Source organism: Sparus aurata, chromosome 1, assembly GCF_900880675.1.
Source record: "Sparus aurata chromosome 1, fSpaAur1.1, whole genome shotgun sequence".
NCBI lineage: Eukaryota > Metazoa > Chordata > Actinopteri > Spariformes > Sparidae > Sparus > Sparus aurata.
In genome coordinates, this window is record NC_044187.1 from 8,255,923 (window position 1) to 8,266,411 (window position 10,489).

The window sequence follows — 10,489 nt, forward strand, 5'->3', positions numbered from 1 at the left end:
TCCTTGTGGGGGTATAGCTCAGCGGTAGAGCATTTGACTGCAGATCAAGAGGTCCCCAGTTCAACTCTGGGTGCCCCCTGAATCACCTTTAATTCAAACTCTGTTCCAAAGTTGGTCTGTCTAAACACACCTGCACTATAGAGAACCTGTAACACGTTGCCAGTTGCCTACGATACAGCACTTAAGACTACAATAAAGTATTAAAACCCTGAGGGGAAAGTAGATTTTTTTTTCTTGAAACAAAAATTCAAGATTTTTCTTTGTCATGTTTGAAATCGAGTCAAAAAAGCCCCCTTAAATTCAAACCCTGTTCTGAAGCATGTCTGACAAAATCAGAGACCTGTACACGCTAGACTACAGAGAACCTGTAGCATGTTTCCTACGATACAGCACTTAGAATTATGGTGATATTTGTAAAATTTTACATAGATACCGTCAATAACATATTGAAGCCCTGAGTAGTAGACCTTTTTTTTTCTAGTGGTCCGTTTTCTAAGTCTGATCTAAATTATTTTCTCTCGTGTGTTTATGACTTGAGAACTGATGGAAAACAGTTTAAAAAGAATCATCTTTATAAGTAAAAAAAATTCAAGATTTTTCTTTTTCATGTTTGAAATCAAGTCAAAAATGAAAAAACGTTTTTTTTTCCTGGAATAAATTTTTTTCATGGAAAAAAAAAGTTCAGGTGAAAATATTTTAACTGATCCTTGTGGGGGTATAGCTCAGTGGTAGAGCATTTGACTGCAGATCAAGAGGTCCCCAGTTCAACTCTGGGTGCCCCCTGAATAGCCTTTAATGTATGTAATCTAAAGTTGGTCTGACAATGTAAGTCTGAACACACCTGCAGTGTGAGCAACCCGTCCAGTTGTCTATGATAGAACATTTAGAGTTATGATAACTGAGCACCTTCGATCATTCATGGGTGCTCGCTAAAATCTCTTTGTTGTATGAAAAACCCCTTTTCATCTCCACAGGCCACGTTTAAGCATAAAATGTGTAACTCCTTACACTTTAAAAATGGCACTGAATACTGAAAAGCTGAAAATAAATCTTGAAATCAGATGCACCTGAATTCAAATCATATACTTTATGCCAAATCAAGACTTTCCAAGGCAGTAATACAACAGAGAGCACAATATGTTTTTTGTTTCATAACAACTTAGAGGGAAGCATTTAACTACTAGATGAAGTGATCAGCTGCTCAGTTTTTTATTAAAGACATGACTAGATTTGAACTACAGATCTCTTGTATTGCGCTGCCACTGAGCTATACTCTAACAAACAGTCTGTGTCGATGAGTAATACATTGATACAATCCTTAAGAAGTCCTTAATCGTCTCTGGGTGCACCCTACGTGGTAAATGTTCATCTTTAAAGCATGTGTCACTTCTGATCATATTATTTCAGCTTGGTTTTTTAACAATCTGAGCATACTTGCCAACATTAGGTTGTGAAAAATAGGGAGATTTTTTTCATCGGTGTATCGGCCCAAGTAACAAGGTTCCTTCGCCAGGTGTGCGATTTATTTGTCATAATTTCTTGCCTTGTATTTTAAACCACACATGTCCAAAATTCTTAGAACAGTGTTTCCCCTAATTTTTTTTATAGCAGCTGTGCTCTGAGTTGATAACCTAGCAACACTATGGGGGTCTGGGGGCATGCGTCCCCTGGAAAATTTTTTGAAAAATGACCCTTTAAATCTCACCTACTCGTGAGATTTTTGAAAAGAAAATCATTTTCAGAATTTCAGAATCAGAATCTAAGACATGAGACAAAATAGTGTAGAAGCTGACATTGCTGCTTGAAAATATGCTAACATCCTGAGCATTTCAGAAGTCAGTGAGCCACATGCCATGGAAGCTATTGAGAAATATTTCATAATATTTATCATCATAATTCATCATAATTTCTGCATATCAATATTCATATTAAATAGAGGAAGCACTAAAATACAATAACAATAGGTGTCTTACTCGTCCAGTTTACTGATACAATCTGCAACTGGTTTGGAGTCACAAGATATTCTAAAAAACAGCAGTTATTTTGTATTAATATATTCATGCTAAGTAATTTAATGACGGTCCCCAAATCAGTCTCCAGTGATTCAGCGCCAGGCTCTGAGAGGTGAGCTGACCGTCCTCCTGCTGCTGACACTGGGTGAACCTCAGTAAAGTCTCAGCTGGACCCGAGTAGATATCCACAGAATATCCAAACTGAAACTAACTTCACCCCGGTTCAATGAGTCGCCTGTTGCAGCCTTTGAAAAGGATGACGAGGATTTCAGTCACTCAACTTCAACGGTGACTTGTAGAAATTATACAAATAGCAGTAATGACAATAATAATCGATTTCAAGATAACTTGGGGTGTGGTGCTTTCACTGTGTGTAACTTAAATTCCCCATTCGCTCGTGATATTAAACCGACAAAAATCACGTCATCATCAAAATTCAATGTCATTATGTTTATCAATACCCGACCGACCGTGCCTTGCGCAACGCGCCCCCCCCCCCCCCCCCCCCCAAAAAAAAAAAACGGATTTGCATGATTCACGAGAGCCTCATTTTCAGGTCGGAAAAGCCGGATTGCAGGATTTATCAGGAACAATCACACACCTGCTCATCCACACAGGCAGGCCAGGGTTGCCAGATACTGCAACAAATATAGGGACACAATCTTACTTGTTTCCTTTACTGTAAAATCGGGAGATTAACAGGAGAAATTACTGACCGGGAGCGTCGAGGGAGATAGGGTTAAAAATCGGGAGTCTCCCGCGTGAATCGGGAGAGTTGGCAACTATGTCTGAGATCCTGTAGTGTTTGTAAGAGGCTCGGCGTATGTATGGATGTGAGTGGATGTTCAGGCGGGAGCTGCCTGTGTATTCACTTGTGATTCTGTGGACACAGCTGGCCCAGTCAGCACAGCTCAAAACTCACGCCTAAATATCAAAAGCTGTCACTTCCTGACCAGGAGAAAGGGCTTTTAAAGAACAAAAGGAATGAAGGGGACACCCAGATTTGAACTAGGGACCTCTTGATTTGCAGTCAAATGCTCTACCACTGAGCTATACCCCCACATGTTGTGCTCCCCAGTTTTTCTACTGAATATTTGGTTCATCAGGGCAAAAAAAAGTGTATGAAATATTTAAATACTTTAGTTAATTGGACAGATTATCCTGCCAAGACACATTTTCCACCAGCTCTCAAGTCATAAACACACAAGAGACTATAAATTAGATCAGAAAGCCTTCTTTCCCCTGAGAGCTTCTGTATTTTATTGACTGTAACCATGTAAAATGAGAACAAAAGCATTGAAGGGGGCACCCAGATTTGAACTAGGGACCTCTTGATCTGCAGTCAAATGCTCTACCACTGAGCTATACCCCCATATTGAATGACAAGCTTACATGAAATATTATTTTTAGAGCGGATGCAGCTGAGGATCACCTTTTTCTTTTCAGAAAGAAACACTCCTCATTTTGGCCACAGCCATTCTGCTTCTAACAGTTTCACCTGCTGCGTCCCTGATTGGTTATTTCTCACATCGCTGTTCTGATTTCAAGGTGATCCGCATCAAATGAGCGTCTCTCAGCTTCTGTGTGGGATGTGCGTCAAGGTACCCGGTAAACCAAAACCAGACACACAGGTCAGCACGTACAACAAACAACCCTGAAGTCCGTCGCTCTGCTCCGTCCATTTGCTGCTGAAAATGGATGAAACAAGTCCCAGGAGGACGAAATAAGCTTCCAACTTTCCCTCCATTTGGTATAAAAGCTTCCACTTTATTGATATTTGCCGCCCGTCTTGCTTGCTCAGGCTCTTCGCCTGCACTCTGCAGACTGTCTCGTCTCATCATTTCATCCTTCCTCTTCTTCTACTGTTTTAGAAAGGTCAGCCTGGCAATTACGGCTCCTCAAACGCACACACTTGCATGCATTTTAGGCCACTACCTTCATTTAAAATCCTTGTATTCATCTTATTGTTTTGGCTGAATTGGGGAGGCGGCGTTGAGGGTAGGGGACATTTGCTGACACCCATAAAATCTCTATCTTTTTCACAGCCTGGGAAGAAAAAGCACGCTGAGAATAAAGTAAATATACATGTGTGATTATTACAGACGCAGCTTGTGTAAGAGGATCAGCACAGCCTCTCATTAGAACCAACGCAGTGGAAACATCAGCAGCGAGGAAAGTCACAGCTGGCGTCGACCGATCGTCCCGCTGAGAGCAGTTCGGTCAGCGGGTGGGCGGCTTTAGAAACAGCACGAGTGTTTTGGTTGTCGCAAGGAACAGGGAGGAGGAAAAAGGACGGCACATCCCAAGAAGTTATCATAAGATCCACCAGCTGACCTCGTATGATTTCATGAAAAGGCCAAAACATTGGCAACAGTGATGGTATAGATAGATAGACGGGCGGGAAAATAATAGCCGTTGTGAATCATTGTTTGAACATGCTGCAGGAAGTGAAGCACAAGAGGAAGAGGAGGAGAGATTACAATACGGAAAAGTAGGAAGAGTAGCGGGGGATAATAAAAAGGTGATGAAGGAGGCTGAGATGGAGAGGATGATGATGATGGTGATGATGGTGATGATGGTGACGCTCAGCCTCCCGTGCTGGAAATAACAGATAATGGATAAAAGTGTCCTTCATATACGTCAATACAGATGAAGACGATGCTGTCCAGTCACGCTGCTCTCATGTGCTTATCACTAATCGAGTCATGCTGCTGCACAGGTCCATATAAAGTCACAACAACACCACAACTGCATCCGCTGTTGCCACGGTAATGAGGAAAAAATGTCTGCTGCATTTCTTCCTGTTTTTTCCCCTGACCGAGAGGGCCAATTCCCACATGACCTGGACACGGGGGGGAACCGGACACACACACACACACACACACACACACACACACACACACACTAACACACACACATAATATTCCAGCACATGTAATGTCACAGTAGCTGAGTACATGAAGTCCAGACCTTTCCTGTTGCAGGGTGCATGGCATCCTTTCACCAACTGTTTTTGGCTGAGTCTTTTCTTCAAAGTGATTTACAACCAGTGACATTTTAGGACACAAAATCTCTTATGTGAAATATTTTGACGGTTTTCAAATGAGTCTGGAAATGTATGGAATTAAATGGTATCATAAAACGTCTTGCTGTATATCTGCAATTCAGAGGACAAGAGCACAAGACAGTTTTTTGTAAAATTAAAAAAAGGTCAGGAAGAATTTCTTTTTCTTTTTCTGCTGCACCTTTTTCTAAGTTCTATTTTCTTTTTTTACATGTGTGAAGCAAAGACGCATAATGAAACCTATTTTATTTTCAGAGGTGAAAATATTTTTTTCATGTGTCGAGAGAAGTAAAAAAAACATTTTCATGTGTGAAATTGTATTTTTTACGTGAAATAAAGAAAATAAAATGTCAGGACTACGGAAGCCCTGAGGGGCCAGAGAGTATTTCGTTTTTTTCTGGTGCTCCTTTTAGGAAGTTTTAACATCTTTTGTTTTCCATGTGTGAAACAGAGTGAAAACTCCTGAAAAACATTTTTAACTTGGAAAAAGGAGCACCAGAAAAACACTAAAATTCTCCCCGGCCCCTCAGGGAGAAGCAACAATGAATGTGAATTTCTCTTTTTCATGTGTTGAGTGGAAAGACATTCTCCCCGACCCCTCCGGGCTTCTGTACAGGACAGATATAGATTGTGTATGTATGTGATGTTTCTTTAGGATGTTTGTCTATATCTTCCTCTTTTTTTCCACCAAAGTTTTCCACACTGAAAGCGACCAGTGTGTTCTAGTTTCACTTTGTGTTCAGGACGCATGCAGCAAAATCTGAACATAAGTGTACAGAAATGAACTGAACCAGCCGCCGGGAAAGGTTTCATTCTAACCTCATCACAACCTTCTGAGACTTTTTTACTCTTTCCACCGCTGCCTCCTCCAGTTTGTGAATCATGGGCAGCAATATTATTATAGCGCTGTGTTAATTTCGTTTTTGTGTTTTGCTTTTAATTCCATTTAGTTTCAGTTAAGTTTCCCAAAACAGGTTCCTATTTCATTTGGGGTTTTTTTTATGGTTTAGTTAAAAATATCTAGTTTCAGTTTGAGTTGTTTATGATCATGTGGGGGATATTTGTCAGTTGTCAGGGTCAACATTACAATACAAACACTTGTGAAGGGAAGCAAATCACAGTACTGACTAACACTTGTTATGCTGAAGAAATCAGACAAACTGACAGACTTTTCTTAGATTGTTTTTATTATATTTGAGTTGTTATTGTTAGAAAACTATATGATTTTTTTTTTCCCTATTCTGTTTTATTAAAGGGATATTCCGGTGTAAGTTTAATCCATGGTCTAAATCACCTTGAAACTGTGTTAGACTCCCTCTCGAGAGATCAAGTTAGCAGACCGCTAATTTACGGAGTTTTATCAACCTCAGAAACGACCGCACGACAACAATACACTGCAGTAAATGGATCCAAATATAAACCGCCACCAAAAAGCCACAAATAATGCTCAGAACAGCACCAAACTTCAGCAACAGTACAAATAGGGTCTCAGCACATAGTCCGGGGCATCTAACCTCCGCTAGCTTAGCTGGATTTCTATACTGAAGCTAAAAACAGATTTCAACTCTCCTCCATCAGCTTCCGGGTCGGGGAAGTCCCGACGCGACGATTACCGAGTGCGGTTAGAAATGCTCAATTCCATTCTTTTCCCTGTCCGCTCTCAATAATAACTGTTATAAACTGGCAGGTAAGACACATATGAACTTTGATTGCTTTTCCATGGAGTCATAATCATACACTTTCATCCCTGAGCCGCGGAACTCTACTGCACTCGGTAATCGACTCGTCGGGACTTCCCGTCAACAGGAAGCTGCTGCAGAAGAGTGGTAAATTTAGTCAGCTTTTCAGTAGAAATCCAGCTAAGCTAGCGGAGGTTAGATGCCCCGGACTATGTGCTGAGACCCTATTTGTACTGTTGCTGAAGTTTGGTGCTGTTCTGAGCATTATTTGTGGCTTTTTGGTGGCGGTTTATATTTGGATCCATTTACTGCAGTGTATTGTTGTCGTGCGGTCGTTTCTGAGGTTGATAAAACTCCGTAAATTAGCGGTCTGCTAACTTGATCTCTCGAGAGGGAGTCTAACACAGTTTCACGGTGTGTTAGACCATAGATTAAACTTACACCGGAATATCCCTTTAAAAGTGTCTAAGTCAGAAATTTAGTTGAAAACATTTAAAAGTGAACCTGCATTATCAACGATGTTGACATGAAAGTCGTCTATGTCTATACCTTTGTTCCTGCCTCGTTAACTCATTTATAAAAACATTGAGTAGACGTCTGTGATTTAATGTCAGCGCTGTTGTTTCTTCTTCTGTTGTGATAATGTTAAATCATTTTTTGATTGTTTTAAACCACAATGTAATGACCTCGTGACACCTCGTTTTAGTTTTTAGTTTAATTTCAGATGACTAGATTGATCTTGGTAGGTCATATTTTTTTTTTAAGTATTTCCAATGTTCTAAATCTCATACAGCTGTCGATACGTCCATCCTGACCCTGATGGACCGCGGTTTGCGCCGAGTCGCTCTGAGGTGTGTGACTGTGTGTGAGCCCGTGTCGACCGTCTGGATGTGTGTGTGTATCTGAAAGGCAGCGTGTCTCCTCTCGGTCAGCTCCTCCTGTATAAATAAAAAGGCGGGCCTCGGTGCTTCACACTCCTGAACCTGGTGACAGCCATGTTCCACAGCTGCTCCACGCTCGCTGCCTCATTGTGCTGTTTTGTATATTTAGCTGCCCGGTTCCACTTCCTCCGCTGTTGACGGTGGGAAAACACACAACAATACGCCTGTGATTCTGCCCTCAGCATCCTCCCCTCCTCCCCCTTTTCCTCCCTCACGCCTTCCCCTTGACTCAGTGCCCCGTCCTCTCCTCACTCGCTCGCCATCTCATCAAAGCGGTTCTTTGAGAAAGAAACTGTGAAGTGACTCACAGAGCCACAACAATGCCAAACGGGCGGCCACGTTTTTCCGGATCACACTCGGTGTTTGATTAACACCAGTTCAGATACAATATGACGGCCAAAAAAACAAAAACGTGACTGTGTTCAAATCTAAATCCAGCCCAGGGAGGGAAACACCTCCAGATATTACTCATACTCACAGTTTGGCAAAGTTTCGTATACTTGTACTTTACTATTCCTGGTCCCATTGTTTACTTCAATTAGTGTTTCCAGCGGCCGTGTTAGTCGGTGGATTCCACAAAGCTTACTGCTCACTTCGTCGACCGGATCAACGCCACGTCAGTCAGCGTCGTCCCTCTCCGACATGACAAAGACTTTCCTCTACATGCAGCTGAGGCAGGTCTTAACAGCGCTAAATGAAATGATATGGTTATTGTCCAGCGACTCATTTAATAACACACTTCGTCGTGAATGTATTACCCTTTCACTGCAAAGGCCAAGTGTATCTCAGACACTGCCTGTTCACTGTTTGTGTCTCCAGACGCTGAATCGGCGGGGTTGTCTGCCTTCTGCAGCTGGTGGCGGTCGAAGAATTTCATTAGTCTGAGTTTCAGTGTTGCGTCTTGTAATCTTCCAACTGCTGCTTTTTTTTTTCCGATTTCCCAACGAGGATGAAGTGAAAACATGTAATCCTCCATTCAGAGGTCAGCTAAATGTCACTGCAGTGTCAATTCCTCCTCACAAGAATAGTTAGAAAAATAGTTTCTTTTCATGACGTTAATTTTAAGCCCGGATAAATCAGAACCCGTGTCGGTGACGGGCATCAAACGTATCTTTATAAAAACTGAATTTTTTCTCTTTTTAAGCAAGAAGTCTAGTTATTGTTCCTCATTTTGTTTAAGCTCAAACATACATGATGTTTTTTGCTGATCAGTCGCTGCATGATCTTTTGTTGCAGGGCAGTTTTCCCCGTGTTTTTGCTCGTCATGACATCACTGGCCTCAAATTTACCCGCCACGTGCAGACAAAGTATAATTCTCTACAATGATCACTGTTTCTCTGAAGCCGGTTGGTAGAGTGTAAATAAATAAACCCAGCAGCTGAAACCAAAGGTTCTCTGCCATCGATCCTGTGGGATTTATCTTTGCTTGAAGGATCCACGGCAGATCTGATACGCCCCCCGATTCAGACGTGCTGTGGCGAGACGGCGGCTGAACACGTCGCGGAGGTCGTGTGTTGAGCTCGTGACCTGAGGCTGAACTCTGGCTGAGGGGGAGCAGCAGCAGCGGCGGCTGTTTGCCTCATCCTGCAACCGGCTGCGCTGACAGAGGAAGTTGGCAGGAGGAGAGGAGGAAAGAAAATTCACTCCATTAATTAGATCAGGATATTGGACAGGAAGTTAATTAACACTCTCGCACACACAAATGCGCCCGGCAAACATTTCTAAAGGGGAGTAGTGAATCGGAGAGGGTGGTGAAAGGGAGAGGAGACAAAACGGAATAAATTAAAAAAGATTGGGAAGACGCGGCCTTCAAAGGAACCGAAACAGACAGTCTGACTTCAGCTAACCCAATATAACGCCGCTCTCCACTCTTTTAACTAAATGCGAGGCCTCCTTTGATTGCTTCTGTGTCGGTTGTCTGGTCAGAGGAAAATATGTGACTTTGTTGCTCTAAATCCAATAAAGCTCCTGAGATTAGGTGAGTATGAAACACATTTAAACAACATCTATCCGTCTGATCTGAACAGACTTACAGTACGAAGAGGAGAGCGTCCACTTCAGGGTTAAACTTCTACTCTGTGCTTCTTTTCAGACTAAAACTGGGATTTTACTGAGCTTTTTTCCAAAAACCCCTCCAGTCTGTGTAAATCTTGAAACTGCAAGTGGGTGTTTGAGTGTGTGCAAGGTAAACAGAGCTTTCCCAAAACAATGACGTCAGTCGGTTCATTAGGGGTCGAGCCGTGTGCCAGCGCGAGTCAGACAACCTTCAGTCGCCTCTCTACTTTCTCTGTGATGCCAGCTGAGCTGCACACGCACCGCAGCTGTTGTCATTCAGATGCATTTGTGTTGATTTTGTGCAACGATGTCGCAATCGTGACATGATTGAGTCAGCTGTCTTTCACCAGATGTTGGCTGTAACGATCACCTCTCATACATCAGCTGTTCACGAGTTCTTATTGCTTTCAAGCTCTTATTTGTTTAACATGCAGGCGATCTACAATGCATTCCTTTCATATGCGTCATTTGACAGGCACTGACATAAAGGCTCAAGGCCATAACAGGACCTTAAAAAAATTGAAAAATAAAAGTCTCTTTAATTGTTTACATCAAAACTTTTCATCTGATTATTTTTGCTATGGGTCACAAATAAAACATGTTAAATACCAGAGTCATGAGGATCCCTGAACATCTAATATCGCCCCGTGGGAAGAGATTCAGCGTAGTTGTGCTGGAATGATTTACTCACGAATCATTTGAATCAAACCTGTTCGACCAAATTTAAGTCACAGTTTA

At 42.0% G+C, this 10,489-nt stretch overlaps 4 non-coding genes across 4 annotated transcripts; 2 read left to right on the top strand and 2 right to left on the bottom strand.

Annotated features, from left to right (window-relative positions):
* The first annotated feature begins 7 nt into the window (after nucleotides 1–7).
* On the top strand, nucleotides 8–79 carry trnac-gca (transfer RNA cysteine (anticodon GCA)). The gene has a single exon. It is a non-coding gene; the product is annotated as a tRNA-Cys (tRNA).
* A 632-nt stretch (nucleotides 80–711) lies between these two features.
* On the top strand, nucleotides 712–783 carry trnac-gca (transfer RNA cysteine (anticodon GCA)). The gene has a single exon. It is a non-coding gene; the product is annotated as a tRNA-Cys (tRNA).
* A 2,217-nt stretch (nucleotides 784–3,000) lies between these two features.
* Nucleotides 3,001–3,072, bottom strand: trnac-gca (transfer RNA cysteine (anticodon GCA)). The gene has a single exon. It is a non-coding gene; the product is annotated as a tRNA-Cys (tRNA).
* A 240-nt stretch (nucleotides 3,073–3,312) lies between these two features.
* trnac-gca (transfer RNA cysteine (anticodon GCA)) lies at nucleotides 3,313–3,384 on the bottom strand. The gene has a single exon. It is a non-coding gene; the product is annotated as a tRNA-Cys (tRNA).
* Between the last annotated feature and the right edge of the window lie 7,105 nt (nucleotides 3,385–10,489).